We start from the raw sequence: 22,443 nt of genomic DNA, 5'->3' as shown, positions 1-22,443 counted from the left end.
TTTTGTTTTATAATTGTCTGCACACATTGTAATGGTCTCATTTTGTAACATCTTTTTATACTTTTGTAAACACTGCCTATTCTTTTGGAGTAAAATATAAAACATTACTAGCTTTGTTCTCCTTGCTGTAATCGTATCCCCATGTCCTACGACTAAGTCAACGCTACCGATTGGATCCTGAAACGATATTAATTAAAATCAGGAGCTGGTGGCAGCGAAGTGTTCTGGGGTATTTGGTAGACCCAGGCAGTGACGGACGGAGGTTTATAAGGTGCATTTCCCCGCTGAGAGTGGGAATAGTTATAGCGCCCTCCCTGCAGAGTATCCAAAAAGCCAGTACACGACCAGGTGGCCCGTCTTGCGACTATCCTAGGTGCAGATCCCTGACCTGAAGGTAAGGGGGGCGCCAGAGAGCTGCAAGTTCCAAACCAGAACTGGAAAGTGGGATATACTAAAATCACTTCTGAAGAAGAACTGGTGACAACCAAACACCACCAGTTCTTCACATCCAATTGTACCTGGTGTAGAAGTAACAGCATTTCAGAAATGGAGCATCATACCAACAGTAAAATATGGTGGTGGTGGTAGTGTGATGGTCTGGGGCCATTTTGCTGCTTCAGGACCTGCAAGACTTGCTGTGGGTAAATGGAAACATGAATTCTGCCGTTTACCAAAAAATCCTGAAGGAAAATGTCCGGCCATCTGTTTGTGACCTCAAGCTGAAGTGCAATTGGGTTATGAAGCAAAACAATGATCCAAAACACACCAGCAAGCTCACCTCTGAATGGCTTAACCCCTTTACCCACCCAAGGGTGGCTTGCACATTCATGACCGGGCCAATTTGTACAATTCTTAGGAGCGCAGGAAAGACGGGAGATGGGTTTAAACCACAACGCGTTTCGACGGAGGATCCGTCTTCACCAGGTAGAAGTTTTGCGCTCCTAAGACTGTTTTCCATTTTCTCCTTGCTACTATCCTCCATTGGAGGTTTTTGGCTGGAGCTGTGGTGGAGACCTGACATCCTTGTCTGCCCCTGGGTTGCTTCCTAAGCGCTCCTGTATGACCGCTTATCACTGACTCTTAATTTGTACAATTCTGACCACTGTCCCTTTATGAGGTAATAACTCCGGAGCTTCCATGGATCCCGGTGATTCTGACATTGTTTTCTCGTGACATATTGTCCTTCATGTTAGTGGGAACATTTATTTGATATGACTTGCATTTGTGAAAAAGAAGGAAATTTGGGGAAAACTTTAAAAATTTCAAAACTGTCCAACTTTGAATTTTTATGCCCTTAAATCACAGAGATACGGCACACAAAAAACTTAACAATTCACACATGTCTACTTTACATCAGCACAATTTTGGAACCAAATTTGTGTATGTTAGGAAGTTATAAGGGTTAAAAGTTGACCAGCGATTTCTCATTTTTTCAACAGCATTTTTTTTGTGCCTGCTAAAGCTTTGGTATAATTCATTTGTTGCACTGTATTTAATACTTAGGGCCCCGTCACACATAGCGACGCACCAGCGATCCCGACAACGAAATCACCTTGTCAGGATCACTGGTGTGACGCTACATGATCGCTGGTGAGCTGCCAAACCGGTAGCTGTGTCAGCAATCAGCACCAGGAGGGTAACAAGCGACGCACGCCGCTTAGTTACCCACTGTGTACCTTAGTTACCAGCGCCAGCTCGCTGATCTCCCGCCTGCCACATGCAGCGATGCGTGCTGGCCAGCGGGAGACCAGCAATCAAAGAAAATGTCCTGGCCATTCCAGGAAGATAAGCGATACCCAGCAGGGGGGCCGGTCGCTGGCAAGTGTCACACACAGCGATCTCGCTGGCGAGATCGCTGTGTGTGCCGGGGGGGGGGGGGGCTTTACATCCATGACTGGGGCCTCTCTAGATCTTATCAGGTGGAAGGTGCTATAGCAAATAGATGCAGCCTGGTCTCGTGCCTTTAGCCCCCGTTACACACTGCGATATCGCTAGCAATATCGCTGCAAAGTCACCGATTTTGTGACGTTGCAGCGATATTACTAGCGATATCGCTGCATGTGATACTTACCGCCGACCGGCTCCCCCGCTGGTTATCGCTGATCGCGCGAGAAGCTGCTGGACCATTCCTCGTCGGTCACTTCCTGCGGCGCTTCCTGCTGTGACGACGAGCGACGCGTGGAGCCGGGCGGGAGGACGCAGGATCGCCTGGTGTGACATGTAAGTAGCGATCCCCGTCCCCAGCGATGTCGCTAGTGAGATCTGCCTGAGTGGCAGCTCACTAGCGACCACCTAGCGATGCACCAGCGATCCTGACCGCGTCATATCGCTAGTCGGGATCGCTGGTGCATCGCTAGGTGTAACGGTACCCTTTGATCATCCAACCACCACCTGGTGTGCTGGCCCCAGCTGCCAAATTATCCCAAACCAGCTCCCACAATCCCTTTCTCCTGACCCTGTAGTGTGGCCTATATATGTAGAGGTTCCTAAGGGGAAGCACGCAGTGTGGGGTGCAGCACACAAGCATCCCATAAGCAAAGCATCACAGAAGCTAAGCATCAGGAACATGGTAGTTATACATGGCCATCAGGGCAGGAGTCAGGTAACCCACAATTTACTTTCCCCTTTAACCATGTGCTTTATTTCCATCTGCCTGTGCTCTCTTGCCATCCACATTCAGCACCCCATCCCGACTCATACACATCAGCCCCTCTATACTTCCCTCTCCCATGTACAGCTCCCATGCACTCACCTTCCTGAGAAACCTCAGCCAATCTTGCCCAAACACATCGCAGAAAAAAACTACTTACAATTCCAACAACTATTTGCTCTTTATCTTCCTACTCCTACTGATTTCAGGGGACATCTCCCCAAACCCTGGTCCACCATCCCCCCACCCTCAACCCCTACCCTACCTCATATCGAAACCACAATAATCTAATTATTACTTGCACTCCCTCATCTCCATCTTTTAATTGTGCCCTCTGGAATCCACGGCCTGCTTGTAACAAGCTTCCTTTCCTACACAACTGCTTTCTGAACAACTCTCTTAATCTGTTGGCCCTCACTGAAACCTGGATTCAGGATTCTGACACTGTCTCTCCTGCTGCCATTCCCTATGGTGGCTTACAATTCTCTCACTCCCCGAGACCCACAAACAGACATGGTGGCGGAGTCGGCATACTCCTGTCCCCACAATGCACTTTCCAGGTCATCCCCCAGTTCCATCACTCTCATTCCCTTCTTTTGAGGTCCACACCATCAGGCTCTTCCATCCCCTCTCCCTCAGGGTAGCGGTCATATTCCGGCCCCCAGGCTCACCCACCCACTTCCTTGACCATTTCTCAGCCTGGCTGCCGCACTTCATGTCCTCAGAACTTCCAACCCTCATCCTGGGAGACTTCAACATCCCGATTAACAGCCCTACTTCCACATCTGCATCCCAGCTTCTATCACTAACCACCTCTCTAGGTCTCTCGCAGCTCTCAACCTCTGAGACACACAAGGACGGTAACACCCTTGATCTGGTCTTTGTCCGGCTCTGTCCAATCTCCCACCTAAATAACTCACCGCTTCCCCTCTCTGACCACAACATTCTCTCCTTCACAAATCCTCGCCCACCCCAGCTCACTCCTACCTACCAGTCAGAAATCTACAAGCCATTAACCCTCAGACACTTTCAGACTCCCTAAACTCATCACCAGGGCTGAGGAGTCGGTAAGCCAAACCTGCGACTCCAACTCCCACATATATTGCTTATATTTAAATGAAAAATGTATTGTACAATGTGAACATCAGACAGTTAATCATTTCTATGATACAATAATCAAGATATTTAGACAGAACATAATATATTGGAATACAACTATAGAACACAAAAAACTAATAAATTGTAAATATGCAATACACCATGTAATATCGATTATACATATTTTCAAATTCAAAGAAGCTTTATTGGCAGGACTAAATACACATTAGTTTTGCCAAAGCAAGTGTACAGAAGGGAATGGGGATAGGGATTGTAGGGATGTTGGGTGGGGCTGTAGGAAAGGTGGATGGGGGGATGGGGCAGATCCAGGATGGGGGCTATAGAAGTCCATGGCATAGGGAAGGTTGATGGGGGGGGGGGGGATGTGGGCAGATCCACGGTGGGGATATAGAAGTCCATGGCATGGGGAAGGTGGATGGGGGGGGATGGGGCAGATCCATGGTGGGGGCCATAGAAGTCCATGGCATGGGGAAGGTGGATGGGGGGGATGGGGCAGATCCATGGTGGGGCTATAGAAGTCCATGGCATAGGGAAGGTGGATGGGGCAGATCCAGGGTGGGGGCTATAGAAGTCCATGGCATAGGGATGATGGATGGGGGGGATGGGGCAGATCCATGGTGGGGCTATAGAAGTCCATGGCATAGGGAAGGTGGATGGGGCAGATCCAGGGTGGGGGCTATAGAAGTCCATGGCATGGGGAAGGTGGATGGGGGGGGATGGGGCAGATCCAGGGTGGGGGCTATAGAAGTCCATGGCATGGGGAAGGTGGATGGGGGGGGATGGGGCAGATCCATGGTGGGGCTATAGAAGTCCATGGCATAGGGAAGGTGGATGGGGCAGCTCCAGGGTGGGGGCTATAGAAGTCCATGGCATATCAGTTCTCTTTCTCACAGTCTATGACATGCGCTCACATATTGCGCTGCTATCTCCACTGCTCTCTCTTCTTCCCCCAGCAGGATGTATGTTTTCTCTTCCTCCTTCATGGTGGTGAAATCCGGGAAGAGATGTGAGAGTCTCCTGAAGTGAGTGTCCCTCACTGCTGAGTACTTGGAGCAGTGTAGCAGGAAGTGGGTCTCATCCTCCAGGGCCTCCTGGTCACAGTGTTGGCACAGTCTTTCCTCCCTGGGCTTGTAGCTCTGCCTGTGTCGGCCGGATTCGATGGCCAGACTGTGGGCACTGAGTCTATACCGGCTCAGGATCTTGCGGTCTTTGGGGTCCTGGAGTTTCTCCAGGTATGGAGCCAGTCTGTAGTCTCTCTGTAGACTCCGGTACATGGTCAGTTTCTGTGAGCTGATGATGTCGTTCTTCCAGTCACTCACGTACCTCTCCTGGCCTTCGTCTACCATCTTCCTGATTCCGGCTTTTGTCAGGTTGTTGTGATTGGTGTTCTGGTCAGGTTTGGGTGGGCTGTTCCGAGGGTCCTGGTTTTTCTGCTTCCCCTACATGTGTCAGGGCTTTAAGGTGATGGGAGCTTGGATTGCTCCTACGCAGGTGAGCCGGAATGACAGTGCCCTCTTTAGAACCGTTAGGTGTAGAGGGAATCTGCCCAGCAAGCACTGTTGGAGGTGCTCCGATGGACGTGTAGAAGGTGCTGCAGAATTCCAGGTGGAATATTTCTGTTGGGCTGGAATCCCACCTTGACCAGTCTGGGCAGGTGTTAGGACCCCAGACTTCGCTGCCATACAGGAGGATTGGGGCGATGATAGAGTCGAAGATTTTTAACCAGACCCTCACTGGTGGCTTCAGATGGTAGTTTCCTTCGGATGGCATAGAAGGTTTTGCAGGCCTTGTCTTTCAAGGTCTCTATGGCTTGAAAGACAAAATATATATATATATATATATATATATATATATATATATATATATATATATATATATATATATATATATATATATTGTGGCAGGGCTAAGGGTCGTGTAATTGATGGGAGATATGTGTCTCATAAATGGCTTATCTCCATAATGTAAGGCAGAAGTAAAGCATACCAGATATTGTTATTGTTTTTGTTTGAAGGACCTGTGGTGAGGTCACAGTCATGTGACCAGTCCGCTGCTGGGAACGTGGGTGTGGCTACAGCCTTATAATGTGACCTGCTCCTGAACCAGGGAGCTGTATGTGGGGAGGACTACACCTCCCAGCATGTGCTGAGACTCGTGGTCTGAGTCTGCAACCATGAAGGTTTATGTTTTGTTTGCCTAAGCTAGAGGCTATTTTTGGTGATACGCTGTTTTATGGTTTATGACAGAAATAAACCTCATGAACTTTGGAAGAACCGGTCTCCTGATTGTCTCCCGCTGCACCTGAGCGAGTCACATCCCCACTATATATATATATATATATATATATATATATATATATATATATATATATATATATATACATACATACATACATACATACATACATACATACATACATACATACATACATACATACATACATACATACATACAGTACAGACCAAAAGTTTGGACACACCTTCTCATTCAATGAGTTTTCTTTCTTTTCATGACCATGTAATTGTAGATTCACTCTGAAGGCATCAAAACTATGAATTACCACATGTGGAATTATATCATTAACAAAAAAGTGTGAAACAACTGAAAATATGTCTTATATTCTAGGTTCTTCAGAGTAGCCACCTTTTGCTTTGATTACCGCTTTGCACACTCTTGGCATTCTCTTGATGAGCTTCAAGAGGTAGTCACCGGAAATGGTCTTCCAACAGTCTTGAAGGAGTTCCCAGAGATGCTTAGCACTTGTTGGCCCTTTTGCCTTCACTCTGCGGTCCAGCTCACCCCAAACCATCTCTATTGGGTTCAGGTCTGGTGACTGTGGAGGCCAGGTCATCTGGCGTAGCACCCCATCACTCTCCTTCTTGGTCACATAGCCCTTACACAGCCTGGAGGTGTGTTTGGGGTCATTGTCCTGTTGAAAAATAAAAGATGGTCCAACTAAACGCAAACTGGATGGAATAGCATGCCGCTGCAAGATGCTGTGGTAGCCATGCTGGTTCAGTATGCCTTCAATTTTGAATAAATCCCCAACGGTGTCACCAGCAAAGAACCCCCACACCATCACACCTCCTCCTCCATGCTTCACGGTGGGAACCAGGCATGTAGAGTCCATCCATTCACCTTTTCTGCGTCGCACAAAGACACGGTGGTTGGAACCAAAGATCTCAAATGTGGACTCATCAGACCAAAGCACAGATTTCCACTGGTCTAATGTCCATTCCTTGTGTTCTTTAGCCCAAACAAGTCTCTTCTGCTTGTTGCCTGTCCTTAGCAGTGGTTTCCTAGCAGGTATTTTACCATGAAGGCCTGCTGCACAAAGTCTCCTCTTAACAGTTGTTGTAGAGATATGTCTGCTGCTAGAACTCTGTGTGGCATTGACCTGGTCTCTAATCTGAGCTGCTGTTAACCTGCGATTTCTGAGGCTGGTGACTCGGATGAACTTATCCTCCGCAGCAGAGGTGACTCTTGGTCTTCCTTTCCTGGGCCGGTCCTCATGTGAGCTAGTTTCTTTGTAGCGCTTGATGGTTTTTGCCACTGCACTTGGGGACACTTTCAAAGTTTTCCCAATTTTTCGGACTGACCTTCATTTCTTAAAGTAACGATGGCCACTCGTTTTTCTTTACTTAGAATTTGTATTATGGAAAGAAAAAAGCAGCTAACAGTCTATTCAGTAGGACTATCAGCTATGTATCCACCAGACTTCTGCACAACACAACTGATGGTCCCAACCCCATTTATAAAGCAAGAAATCCCACTTATTAAACCTGACAGGGCACACCTGTGAAGTGAACGCCATTTCCGGTGACTACTTCTTAAAGCTCATCAAGAGAATGCATATATATCTGAAGAGCCCAGCGCTGCCCGGGCATAGTAACTAACTGTGGTTATAACAAATTATAATTATCCTCCATCCCATAGTCCCGTGCCCATATACCCATCATACATATCCACCATACCATAGGCCCGTGCCTATATACCCATCACACATCCTCCATCCCATAAGCCCGTGCCCATATACCCATCATACATATCCTCCATCCCATAGTCCAGTGCCCATATAACCATCCTTCATCTCAGTCCCATGCCCATATACCCATCATACATATCCGCCATTCCATAGTCCCGTGCCCATATACCCATCATACATATCCTCCATCCCATAGTCCCGTGCCCATATACCCATCACACATCCTCCATCCCATAGTCCCGTGCCCATATACCCATCATACATATCCGCCATCCCATAGTCCTGTGCCCATATACCCATCACACATATCCTCCATCCCATAGTCCCATCACACATCCTCCATCCCATAGTCCCATGCCCATATACCCATCATACATATAGTCCATCCCATAGTCCCATCACACATCCTCCATCCCATAGTCCCATGCCCATATACCCATCATACATATAGTCCATCCCATAGTCCCGTGCCCATATACCCGTCATACATATCCTCCATCCCATAGTCCCGTGCTCATATACCCATCACACATATCGTCCATCCCATAGTCCCGTGCCCATATACCCGTCATACATATCCTCCATCCCACAGTCCAGTGCCCATATACCCATCACACATGCTCCATCCCATAGTCCCGTGCCCATATACCCGTCATACATATCCTCCATCCCATAGTCCCATCACACATCCTCCATCCCATAGTCCCATGCCCATATACCCATCACACATATCGTCCATCCCATAGTCCCGTGTCCATATACCCATCATACATCCACCATCCCATAGTCGAGTGCCCATATACCCATCACACATGCTCCATCCCATAGTCCCGTGCCCATATACCCGTCATACATATCCTCCATGCCATAGTCCCGTGCCCATATACCCATCACACATCCCATAGTCGAGTGCCCATATACCCATCACACATGCTCCATCCCATAGTCAACCATTATGACATGATAATGAGGGGCGGGGCTTGATACGCACACACTTTTTCCCCAGTATGTAGATAGGGGCAAAATTGTTTGGTGAATTGGAACGCGCAGGGTTAAAATTTTGCCTCACAACATAGCTTAGGACGCTCTCGGGGTCCAGACGTGTGACTGTGCCAAATTTTGTGGCTGTAGCTGCGACGGTGCGGATGCCTATCCCGGACATACACACATTCAGCTTTATATATTAGATAACACTGACTTATCTCAGCTAAGATAAAGCCTAGATCCTCAGGCTACATTCACACCATGGGCATAGCCAGGATCAAACCTAAGGGGGGGGGGGGCAGAACCTCATACTGTCCCACAGAACCTCATACCGCACACCTCAGCTGCTGCAGAACCTCATACTGCACACCCCTACACTTGAAAATAAAGCCTGCACCTTAAGAAGATATGATGAATGCCGTCTATTTATTCCAACTATCAGTTGATGTTACTGAAGACGAGCAATGCCTGTCCTGGGCGTCCTTTTGGGCAGCTATGAGGTGTACCTGACTGGTGCTAAAAAAAAGGAGTGTTAGTCTATGTGCTATCCGGCTTTCATTCTTTTTGGTACAGATATGATATGGATAGACAGATATGGATAAATGGATATATAGAGCAGATTTCTAATCTGCTTTTGCTATTGAAAACATCTATGAGCTCAAAAACCTTTCAGGTGATGCGGTTTTTTAAAAAGCTGATCGGCTTTTGCAGCTGAAAAACATTCTCCAAATCCACAGGAAAAACGCTGTGTGTGAATGTAGCCTTAGATCAGGAATAGAACAGCCATTTATAGGACATTTAATAACTTTCCCAAACTCCTATGAAAAAATATTCAGCACATTCTGCATTGAATTACTGTACCCAATTTTATATTTTAGGAGTCGGTCCATTTTATACCGACTCCACCAAAATGAGCTCCGACTCCACAACCCTGCTTATCACTGTCCCCAATCTCCTCTTTTTCCTGTCCTGATCTGGCTGTTCACATCACTACAACAACGCTCTTAGAAGCACCCTTGACCAAGCAGCGCCCCTCACCCTCAGAACCTCCAAAACACAGAGTAAAACAGCCCTGGCTCACACCGCAAACTCAACTTCTCCAGCGATGCTCTAGGAGTGCTGAACACGCATGGAGAAAAACCCATCACAGAAGAAGTCTCCAGACTCTTCCGACCACATGCACTAACGACCCCATTCCCTGACATCTCCTCCAGTCGTCACATACAATCATTAATCTCTCCCTCTCCTCGGGCGTTTTCCCATCCTCCTTCAAACACTATCATTACTCCATTACTAAAGAAACCCGCTCTCGACCCATCCTGCACAAACAACTACAGACCAGTCTCCAATCTCCCCTTCATCTCTAAACTTTTGGAACGCCTAGTTTACTCCCGCCTTACCCGTTACCTCTCCACTCACTCCCTCCTAGACCCTTCACAGTCTGGCTTACGCCCCCTACATTCGACTGAAACTGCACATCAAAGTGACCAATGACCTTCTGACAGCAAAACGTAACGGTGACCACTCTCTGCTCATTCTTCATGACCTTTCTGCAGCTTTCGACACTGTTGACCACCATCTCCCACTCTCTAGGCTCCAGTCACTAGGCATTAAGGACACTGCTCTCTCCTGGTTCTCTTCCTATCTCTGACCGATCATTCAGTGTTTTGTTCGCTGGCTCCACTTCATCTCCTCTTCCTCTTGCTGTCGGGGTACCTCAGGGCTCGGTCCTTGCCCCCTTCTCTTCTGTCTCTACATGGCCCCAATTAGTCAGACCATCAGCAGATCTGACTTTCAGTACCATCTTTATGCTGATGACAAACAACTATACACGTCATTCCCAGACCTTACCCCCGCTGTACTACAGAACGCCAGTGACTGTCTGTCCACAGTCTCCAATATCATGTCCGCTCTCTATCTGAAACTCAACCTCTCCAAAACTGAACTTCTTCTGCTCACGGCGTCTACTAACCTCCCTAAATCTGACATTTCCCTCTCCGTGGGTGGTACCATAATAACTCCCCGGCAGCAGGCGCGTTGTCTGGGTGTTATGTCTGACACCAATCTCTCCTTCACATCCCATATACAATCTCTTGCCCGCTCTTGGATCAAGGAAATGCTGTAGATATAGTATATCTTGACTTCAGCAAAGCATTTGACAAAGTATCTTACACCACCGTTATTGAAAAAATGGCTAAGTATGGAATGGACAAGGCAACTGTTAGGTGGATTCATAACTGGCTTAGTGATCGGACCCAAAGAGTGGTTGTAAATGGCTGCACATCCAGTTGGAAGAATGTCTCAAATGGGGTACCACAGGGCTCTGTCCTGGGCCCTGTATTGTTCAACATCTTTATCAACGATTTAGATGAAGGAATTGAGGGTAAACTGATTAAATTTGCTGATGACACAAAGCTAGGAGGGATAGCTAATACTAGAGAAGAGAGAGAGAGGATTCAAACAGATATAAATCATAGAATCATAGAATGGTAGAGTTGGAAGGGACCTCCTGGGCCATCTGGTCCAACCCCCTGCTCAAAGCAGGATTCGCTAAATCATCCCAGTCAGATGTCTGTCCAGCCTCTGTTTGAAGACTTCCATTGAAGGAGAACTCACCACTTCTCGTGGCAGCCTGTTCCACTCATTGATCACTCTGTCAAAAAGTTTTTTCTAATATCTAATCTGTGTCTCCTCCCATTCAGTTTCATCCCATTGCTTCTAGTCTTTCCTTGTGCAAATGAGAATAAAGTTGATCCTTCTACAATGTGACAGCCCTTTAGATATTTGTAGACAGCTATTAAGTCTCCTCTCAGTCTTCTCTTTTGCAAACTAAACATTCCCAAATCCTGCAACCTTTCCTCATAAGACAGGGTTTGCAGACCGGTCACCATTCTGGTCGCTCTTTTCTGAACTTGCTCCAGTTTGTTGATGTCTTTTTTAAAATGTGGTGCCCAAAACTGGACACAGTATTCCAGATGAGGTCTGACCAAAGAGGAGTAGAGGGAAATAATGACTTCACGTGATCTAGACTGTATGCTTCTGTTAATACATCCTAGAATTGCATTTGCCTTTTTTGCTGCTGCATCACACTGTTGACTCATTCAGTCTGTGATCTATTAGTATACCCAAGTCTTTTTCACATGTGCTGTCACTTAGCCCTATTCCTCCCATTCTATATATGCTTTTTTCATTTTTATTGCCCAGATGTAGTACTTTGCATTTCTCCCTGTTAAAAACCATTCTGTTAGTTGCTGCCCACTTCTCCAATTTAAATCTTTTTGAATCCTCTCTCTCTCTTCTCTAGTATTAGCTATCCCTCCAGCTTTGTGTCATCAGCAAATTTAATCAGTTTACCCTCAATTCCTTCATCTAAATCGTTGATAAAGATGTTGAACAATACAGGGCCCAGGACAGAGCCCTGTGGTACCCCACTTGAGACATTCTTCCAACTGGATGTGCAGCCATTTACGACCACTCAGCCAGTTATGAATCCACCTAACAGTTGCCTTGTCCATTCCATACTTAGCCATTTTTTCAATAAGGATTGTATGAGAGACTTTGTCAAATGCTTTGCTGAAGTCAAGATATAGTATATCTACAGCATTTCCTTGATCCACCCAATCAGTGATACCGTCATAGAAGGAAATTAAGTTAGTCTGACATGACTTATTAGTTACAAACCCATGCTGACTCTGTTTGATCACTTCATTCTTATCCAGGTATTGACATACATGTTGTTTAATAATTTGTTCAAAGATCTTTCCTGGTATAGAAGTCAGACTCACCGGCCTATAGTTGCCTGGGTCCACCTTCTTCCCCTTTTTGAAGATAGGAACAACATTTGCTCTTCTCCAGTCTTCTGGCACTTCTCCTGTTCTCCAAGAATTTTCAAAGATTATGGAGAGGGGTTCAAAAATTTCTTCTGCTATCTCCTTCAGTACTCTGGGGTGTAATTCATCTGGACCTGGAGACTTGAATTCATTTAGGTTAGCTAAGTGTTTCCTCACTATCTTTCTGTTTATAGATATCCTGGATTCTTCTATTCCCTTAATAGGACAGTGAATAACAGTTGATGTTACATTTCCTTTCTGAGAGAAAACAGATGCAAAATAGGAATTTAAAAGTTCAGCCTTCTCAACATCCTGTCTTACCATTTCATCATTTTCATCCTGTAAAAATCCTATAGCATCTTTGACTTTTCTTTTACTTTTGACATATCCCCAAAATCCTTTATTATTGCTTTTGACATCTCTTGCAAGCCTCAATTCATTTTCAGCTTTAGCAAATCTGATTTGTGCCCTGCAGGTTCTGCAGACAGCATTATATTCTTCTTTAGATATGCCTCCCTCTTTCCATTTTATAAACATTTTTTTCTTCCTTTTTAGCATGTGCTTAAGTTCTGTGTTCATCCATCCTGGTTTCCTTAAATGCTTCCTATTCTTCCCTCTTTTCGGAATTGTTAACAACTGTGCTTTGAGAATTTCATTTTTCAAGATTTCCCATCCTTCCTGGACATTTTTGTCTTTAAGGATATCCAGCCATTGGATCCCTCCAATTCTCTTTCTGAATCCCTTAAAATCTGCCTTTCTGAAATCTAACCTTGACGTCTGAGTCTTCACAGGTCTTCTGCCTCTAGTTATCCAAAATTCTAAAATAGCATGGTCGCTACCTCCTAGGGTCCCAGCCACTTTTACCTCCTCAACCATTCCCTCCCTGTTTATAAGGATTAGATCCAAGGTAGCAGTTCCCCTTGTTTTCTCCCCTACCTTTTGGAAGATAAAGTTGTCAGCAAGAGAGGATAAGAATTTCCTTGACCTGTTAGTTTTGCCTGAGAGAGATTCCCAACAAATGTCTGGATAGTTGAAATCTCCCATGACAACTATGTCATATTTTTTGGAGAACTTGGCCATTTGATGCATAAAGAGTTCATCCATATCTTCAGCTTGCACAGGCGGCCAGTAGTAAATGCCTACAATGGTGTCCTTTCCATTGTTCTGTCCTTGTATTCTTACCCAAACAGTTTCCACAGAACTCCCAGTCTCTGAAGCTTGGATCTCTGTGCAGATATACGCGTTTCTAACATACAATGCGACACCCCCTCCTCGTTTATCAAGTCTGTTTCTTGCAAATAAGTTGTATCCTTCTAGTCTTGTATTCCAATCATGTGTATTGTCCCACCAAGTTTCAGTGATTCCAATGACATCATATTTCTTTTCCTGTGTTAGTAGTTCCAATTCTCCTTGTTTGTTGCCCATGCTTTGTGCATTAGTATAGAAACATTTTAGTTTGTGATTGGTTTCTCTTTCTCCAATATTTTTATTTACTGGAGCAGTGGGCAGCAACTAACAGAATGGTTTTTAACAGGGAGAAATGCAAAGTACTACATCTGGGCAATAAAAATGAAAAAAGCATATATAGAATGGGAGGAATAGGGCTAAGTGACAGCACATGTGAAAAAGACTTGGGTATACTAATAGATCACAGACTGAATATGAGTCAACAGTGTGATGCAGCAGCAAAAAAGGCAAATGCAATTCTAGGATGTATTAACAGAAGCATACAGTCTAGATCACGTGAAGTCATTATTTCCCTCTACTCCTCTTTGGTCAGACCTCATCTGGAATATTGTGTCCAGTTTTGGGCACCACATTTTAAAAAAGACATCAACAAACTGGAGCAAGTTCAGAAAAGAGCGACCAGAATGGTGACCGGTCTGCAAACCCTGTCTTATGAGGAAAGGTTGCAGGATTTGGGAATGTTTAGTTTGCAAAAGAGAAGACTGAGAGGAGACTTAATAGCTGTCTACAAATATCTCAAGGGCTGTCACATTGTAGAAGGATCAACTTTATTCTCATTTGCACAAGGAAAGACTAGAAGCAATGGGATGAAACTGAATGGGAGGAGACACAGATTAGATATTAGAAAAAACTTTTTGACAGTTAGAGTGATCAATAAGTGGAACAAGCTGCCACGAGAAGTGGTGAGTTCTCCTTCAATGGAAGTCTTCAAACAGAGGCTGGACAGACATCTGACTGGGATGATTTAGCGAATCCTGCTTTGAGCAGGGGGTTGGACCAGATGGCCCAGGAGGTCCCTTCCAACTCTACGATTCTTGCCGCTTACACCTCAAGAACATCTCTAGAATCCGCCCTTTTCTCACCATGGAAACAACAAAAACCCTCACTGTCGCATTGATCCAGTCCCACCTGGATTACTGCAACGCTCTATTAATTGGCCTCCCCGTAAATCAACTATCCCCTCTCCAGTCCATACTTAATGCAGCGGACAGGGTCATCTATCTGGGTAATCGGTACTCGGACAAGTCTGCTTTTCAGTCCTTACACTGGCTGCCCATTCATTATAGGATCCAATTCAAAGTACTTGTTCTCACCCACAAAGCTCTCCACAGTGCAGCACCCCCCTACATCTCCTCCCTCATTTCTGTCTATCGGCCTTACCGACCGCTTCGCTCTGCCAACGACTTTCGACTCACCTCTGCACTAATCCGTACCTCACATTCCAAGACTTCTCCCGCACTGCGCCAATCCTCTGGAATGCTCTACCCCAAGAAATTGGGACTACCCACAACTTGCAGTTTTAGGCGCTCCCTCAAAACATCTGTTCAGAGCGGCCCATCACGTTCACTAATCACAGTCATTCTATGTGTAAGTGTGCGTGTGTAGCCCATTCACTATCTCCATCCCTCACTCCCACAAGATGGCTGGACCGTCACTGTATATACACACCTGTACTCTATCTCTCCCACCTCATTGTAGACTGTAAGCTCTCACCAGCAGGGGCGGCTGATTGTGCTTTAATTACTGTATTGTTAACGTTGTTACTTATGACTTGTGTTTGAAACTGTTAAACTGTAAAGCGCTGCGGAATATGTTGGCGCTATATAAATAAAGATTGTTATTACTATTTTTTTTTTAGGGACCAAATCACATTTGAAGTCACTTTGAGGGGTCTATATGATAGAAAATACCCAGAAAATACCCAAAAGCGACACCATTCTAAAAACTGCACCTCTCAAGGTGCTCAAAATCACATTTAAGAAGTTTATTAACCCTTCAGGTGCTTCACTGGAAGTTTTGGAATTTAAAAAAAAAAATAAAAAAAAAATTTAACATTAACTTTTTCAGAAACAATGTAATCCAGATCCATTTTGTTTTATTTTACCAAGGGTAACAGGAGAAATTTTACCCCAAAAGATGTTGTACAATTTGTCCTGAGTGCGCCGATACCTGATATGTGGTGGGGAACCACTGTTTGGGCGCATGGCAGAGCTCAGAAGGGAAGGAGCGCAGTTTGAATTTTTAATTCAAAATTGGCTGGAATTGAGATCAGACGCCATGTTGCATTTGGAGAGCCCCTGATGTGCCCAAACAGTGGAAACCCCCAATTATAACCCCAACCCGAACCCCAACACACCCCTAACCCTAATCTCAGCCCTAACTCTAACCCTAGCCCTAATGGAAATAAATACATTTTTTTATTTTATTATTTTTCCCTAACTAAGGGGGTGATAACGGGGGGTTTGATTTACTATTTATGGCGGTTTTTATGTTTGGCGGCTGTCACACGCTAAAAGACACTTTTTATTGTAAGAACAGTTTTTGAATCACCACATATTGAGAGCTATAATTTTTCCGTATTTTGACCCACCGAGTCACGTGAGGTCTTATTTTTTGCGGGACGAGTTGACGTTTTTATTGGTGCCATTTTCGGGCACATTACTTTTTTTGATCGCTTTTTATTCCGATTTTTGGGAGACAGAATGAACAAAAACCAGCGTTTCATGAATTTCTTTTGGGGGGGTGCGTTTACGCCGTTCCGCGTGCGGTAAAATTGATAAAGCGGTTTTATTCTTCGGGTCAGTACGGTTACAGCGATACCTCATTTAGGTCGTTTTTTTATGTTTTGTCGGTTTTATACAATAAAAACTTTTATATAAAAAATAATTATTTTTGCATCGTTTTATTCTGCGAGCTATAACTTTTTTATTTTTTCGCTGATGACGGCTCGTTTTTTTGCGGTACAAGATGACGTTTTTAGCGGTACCATGGATATTTATATGCGTCTTTTTGATTGCGCGTTATGGCACTTTTTGTTTGGTGGTATGATAAAGCATTGCTTTGCCTTTTTTTAATGGTGTTCACTGAAGGGGTTAACTAGTAGCACAGTTTTGTAAGGCGGGTCGTTACGGACGATACTAAATATGTGGACTTTCATTGTTTAGATATTTTTAATTCAAATATTGATATAATGATAAAATAGAATAATTTTTTATATTTCATTCTTCCTTTTATACTTTGTCCCACTATGGGACACTCATTGTTTGCAGGCTGATCGCTTCTATAGCGAGCAGATAAGCAGTATCGCCATGCCATGTAAGCTGTCAGCGCTGCAGCTTCTATACACTGACCTGAGCTCTGGTAACCCAGGTGTCGTCATGACATCGGGTTACCATGGGAGCGACTGGGACCCTGCGTCATGCCGCGGGGGTCTCTAATCCAAAGGCAGAGCGGGCTGTCAGAGATGCCTGCTCCCGGCACGCTGCAATCATGTTTGATCGCAGTGTTCCAGGGATAAAGTGTCAGGAGCGCTCCATGACCGCTACTGGCACTTAGTGCCGGGTGTGAGCTTTGAGAAACAGCTGACACTCAGCTGCGATCCACCGCGCTCCCCCCTGAGCGCGGCTGATCGGTATGATGTACTATCCCGTCCATGGTCATAAGGGCCCAGGACACATGGACGGAATAGTATGTCCAATGTCACAAAGGGGTTAAGAGAAAACAAAATTAAGACTTTGGAGCGGCCTAGTCAAAGTCCTGACCTTAATCCGATTGAGATGCTGAGGCCTTAGAAAGGCGGTTCATGCTCGGAAACTTCCAACGTGGCCGAATTACAACAACTCTGCAGAAAGGAGCAGCCAAAACTCCTCCAGAGCGCTGTGAGACTCATCGCCAGTTATCACAGGCTCGGAATAGTAGCTGCTGCTAAGGGCGGCCCAACCAGTCATTAGGGTTAGGGCCAGTCACTTTCTCACACAGGGACCTGGAGGTTTGGATTTCTTATATCCTGAATAATAAAGACCTTCATTTATAAACTGCATCTTGTGAATATTAGAATAAGACAAGACATCTATACAGCGATCAGAAACATTCAAGTGTGACAAACAATCTATGGAGGGGACCACCGATGTATGGAGAAGGGGGGGATAATATATGGAGACCACCGATGTATGGAGGAGGGGATAATATATAAAGGAGACCACCGATATATGGAGAAGGGGGAATAATGGAGGAGACCACCAATGTATGGAGAAGGGGTGATAATATATGGAGGAGACCACCGATGTATGGAGAAGGGGGGGATAATATATGGAGACCACCGATGTATGGAGAAGGGGGGGATAATATATGGAGGAGACCACCGATGTATGGAGAAGGGGGGGATAATATATGGAGGAGACCACCGATGTATGGAGAAGGGGGGGATAATCTATGGAGGAGACCACCGATGTATGGAGGAGGGGATAATATATAAAGGAGACCACCGATATATGGAGAAGGGGGGATAATGGAGGAGACCACCAATGTATGGAGAAGGGGTGATAATATATGGAGGAGACCACCGATGTATGGAGGGGGGGGGATAATATATGGAGGAGACCACCGATGTATGGAGAAGGGGGGATAATATATGGAGGAGACCACCGATGTATGGAGAAGGGGGGATAATATATGGAGGAGACCACCAATGTATGGAGAAGGGGGGGATAATATATGGAGGAGACCACCAATGTATGGAGAAGGGGTGATAATATATGGAGGAGACCACCGATGTATGGAGGGGGGGGGGGGATAATATATGGAGGAGACCACCGATGTATGGAGGGGGGGATAATATATGGAGGAGACCACCGATGTATGGAGAAGGGGTGATAATATATGGAGGAGACCACCGATGTATGGAGGGGGGGCATAATATATGGAGGAGACCACCGATGTATGGAGGGGGGGGGGATAATATATGGAGGAGACCACCGATGTATGGAGGGGGGGGATAATATATGGAGGAGACCACCGATGTATGGAGGGGGGGGGGGGTTAATATATGGAGGAGACCACCGATGAATGGAGGGGGGGGTAATATATGGAGGAGACCACCGATGTATGGAGGGGGGGGTAATATATGGAGGAGACCACCGATGTATGGAGAAGGTGGGATAATATATGGAGGAGACCACCGATGTATGGAGGGGGGGGATAATATATGGAGGAGACCACCGATGTATGGAGGGGGGGGATAATATATGGAGGAGACCACCGATGTATGGAGGGGGGGGATAATATATGGAGGAGACCACCGATGTATGGAGGGGGGGCATAATATATGGAGGAGACCACCGATGTATGGAGGGGGGGGTAATATATGGAGGAGACCACCGATGTATGGAGGGGGGGGGGTAATATATGGAGGAGACCACCGATGTATGGAGGGGGGGGGGTAATATATGGAGGAGACCACCGATGTATGGAGGGGGGGGGGTAATATATGGAGGAGACCACCGATGTATGGAGAAGGGGGGGATAATCTATGGAGGAGACCACCGATGTATGGAGGAGGGGATAATATATAAAGGAGACCACCGATGTATGGAGGGCGGGGATAATATATGGAGGAGACCACCGATATATGGAGAAGGGAGGGGGGGATAATATATGGAGGAGACCACTGATTGTACGGAGAAGGGGGGGATATATGAGGGAAAACAGGACTATTGTAGGAGAATCTGCTCCCGAAGTGGAGCTTGTCCCACATGTGCAGCCAGACACGTTCTGAGGCAGATTCACGCATTGTACCTTGTAAAAACAGAATATACACAGTGTGACCAGCGTCCTGCTCTCCTGACATACTCTGTGCTGCGTGGTCTTACCGGGCTGGTAGGAATCTGGGGTCTCTTCAACACTTGGACGCCGCTCAGAATCTCGGGGCTATTGTCAGTCTGTGGTGTAACGAGGATTCAATGACACACGGAGCACAAAGCACGAAGACCCCCCAAGACGCCATCCTGCACCGACACCGAGGAACGAACACTGGGGAAACAAAGGAGAACACAACTGCTGAAACACTCTACGCTGCTGAGGGGCCGCTACTCCCCCAGACCGCTCCACCCCCGCGCCACGCCGGGCCCCGGACCGCTCCACCCCCGCGCCACGCCGGGCCCCGGACCGCTCCACCCCCGCGCCACGCCGGGCACCGGACCGCTCCACCCCCGCGCCACGCCGGGCACCGGACCGCTCCTCCCCCGCGCCACGCCGGGCACCGGACCGCTCCTCCCCCGCGCCACGCCGGGCACCGGACCGCTCCTCCCCCGCGCCACGCCGGGCACCGGACCGCTCCTCCCCCGCGCCACGCCCCGGACCGCTCCTCCCCCGCGCCACGCCCCGGACCGCTCCTCCCCCGCGCCACGCCGGCTCCCTGCTGTGAATGAAATGAGCCGGCTCTGCAGGGTGAATGAGCCGTTTTTTGTTTTTTTTTTTCCTGGCGCCTCAGCAGCTTATCAGACCCAGCTTACTGACTGTGACTCATCTGGGGGAGGAGCAGTCAGGAGAGGACTGTGAATAAATGCAGGGGAGTTAACCCTTCAGTCCCAAATATACACTGCCAGTTCCTCCATGGCATATATGGCATAGAGGGACTCAGCACATCGTCATCATCATCTGCAATGACCTGTGCGTTACCGTTAGTCCCGAATAAAGATCTACTTCACGGTCCCCTCCTCCATGGCGTATACATACAGTATATGGTCTGTGCAGGAGGAGAGGCTCCGCACATTGTTTGGTATATCATCTTCTCATAGTGTTCGGCCGGGTTCACATTGCGTTAATGGCCCTGCGTTCAATGGGATCCGTCACATAGCAAGCGGCACTAACGCTATGTAACGGCCGCGTTAACGCACCCATTGGCTGCAATGCTACTAGCGCATCCAAACGGATGCCAAAATGGGCATGATGCGTTACTTCATGACGCCCACCCCCCGACTGCTGCAGACCGCGTTCAAGGGGACGTCATGACGTAACGCATCATGCCGATTTTGGATGCGTTAGTAGCATTGCAGCCACAGGGGGCGTTACCGCATCTGCTACACAGCGTTAGTGCCGCTACGTAACGTTGAACGCAGGGCCGGGAGGATTCAGGACAGCACTACAGGGAGGAGGACAGACGGCGGCAGGTGTTGCTGCTAAGGGCCCATACTCACTAGCGAGACAGTCGCGTGATTCTCGTGTGAGTCTCTCGCATGGAAACCCGGCGCTGCCGCCGGCACTCGGACCGGAGCGTGCGGCTACATGTACTTCTATGCAGTCACCCCCTCCGGTCCGAGTGCCGGCGGCAGCGCCGGGTTTCCATGCGAGAGACTCACACGAGAATCACGCGACTCTCTCGCTAGTGAGTGTGAGACCTAAGGGTGAGGGAAGTAATATAAAGTGATTTTAGGTAAAGCCTGTGGAGAGATCACGTCCGGCCCCAATCACTATATAGGGGTAAGCTGGTGTCACACTTGCATATTTTGGCTGCACACGGGTCCGTTTTCGGCTCCATTGACTCAGTGGTGACGGATGGGACTGTGCGTACAGGTGTCACCGTTTTCCCACGGATCGCTGTGTCTGCATATTTTATCAGATGCACAAAAACGCAACTTGTTGCAGTTTTGTATCATCTGGAAAACACACAGGGACACGCTCGGATCTGCGGCTACAGGTCTGGAATTAACATGGAGCTCTATGGAGCACGGATCCAGGACAACACAGATCCATGTGCAGGGATCCGCTTTGCGGCACCGAGCATGCTCAGAAGCGAGGGATGTGCTGTCAGGGATTTTCTATGTATGGGACCAGTCTGCAGACATAATCTAGACTATGCCGCATGCTGCTCTGTCATACAGTGATCTCTCCCGCCTCACAAGAAGGGCTGGTGCCCCGTGTTACAGTGTGGTAATGATAATAACATGTATTGGGAGCCTGTATATGACATGGGGGCACCTGGTTAAGGGCTGCACAAGTGGGGCTGCGTTCACACTAGCGCTGTGGTACGGTGCGTTATGATGCATCCTGATCCCGATCACATCCCTATACTTAACATAGGGAGGCACGGAGCTGCGTTTGCATCAGGATTCATCATGTGCACCGACATAACACAACATTTACTAATTCACAACGCACATGAACAAAAAATGCCACAACACATGGTAACACTACAACCGAGGAGGAGCCGGGCCTGATCACAAGAGCTGACAATCTGAGGACACAGCAATGCGTCACTAGATCCTTATACAGGGGTATAATGAGGCCTCACTGTACAGGAGAGACCGGAGCGAGGAGCAGGGGCCTGATCACAAGAGCTGACAATCTGAGGAGACAGCAATGCTGAATAACAGTCTAGACTGTGTCACTATATCCTTATACAGGGGTATAATGAGGCCTCACTGTACAGGAGAGACCGGAGCGAGGAGCGGGGGCCTGATCACAAGAGCTGACAATCTGAGGAGACAGCAATGCTGAATAACAGTCTACACTGCGTCACTAGATCCTTATACAGGGGTATAATGAGGCCTCACTGTACAGGAGAGACCGGAGCGAGGAGCAGAGGCCTGATCACAAGAGCTGACAATCTGAGGAGACAGCAATGCTGAATA

General features: G+C 47.0%; 1 protein-coding gene across 1 annotated transcript in view; it reads right to left on the bottom strand.

The window, feature by feature from the left end:
- Positions 1-22,443, bottom strand: part of MAF1 (MAF1 homolog, negative regulator of RNA polymerase III) — a 77,429-nt gene that overhangs the window by 40,842 nt on the left and 14,144 nt on the right. The window contains exon 2 of the mRNA XM_073556553.1: positions 19,684-19,843. The gene's annotated coding sequence lies outside the window, so the exon portion shown is untranslated. The remainder of the gene's footprint in view (positions 1-19,683; positions 19,844-22,443) is intronic.

The sequence above is a fragment of the Dendrobates tinctorius genome, unplaced genomic scaffold (assembly GCF_039654945.1).
Source record: "Dendrobates tinctorius isolate UK_male_01 unplaced genomic scaffold, ASM3965494v1 ptg000235l, whole genome shotgun sequence".
Classification (NCBI taxonomy): Eukaryota; Metazoa; Chordata; class Amphibia; order Anura; family Dendrobatidae; genus Dendrobates; species Dendrobates tinctorius.
This window is presented reverse-complemented; position numbering and strand designations above follow the sequence as displayed.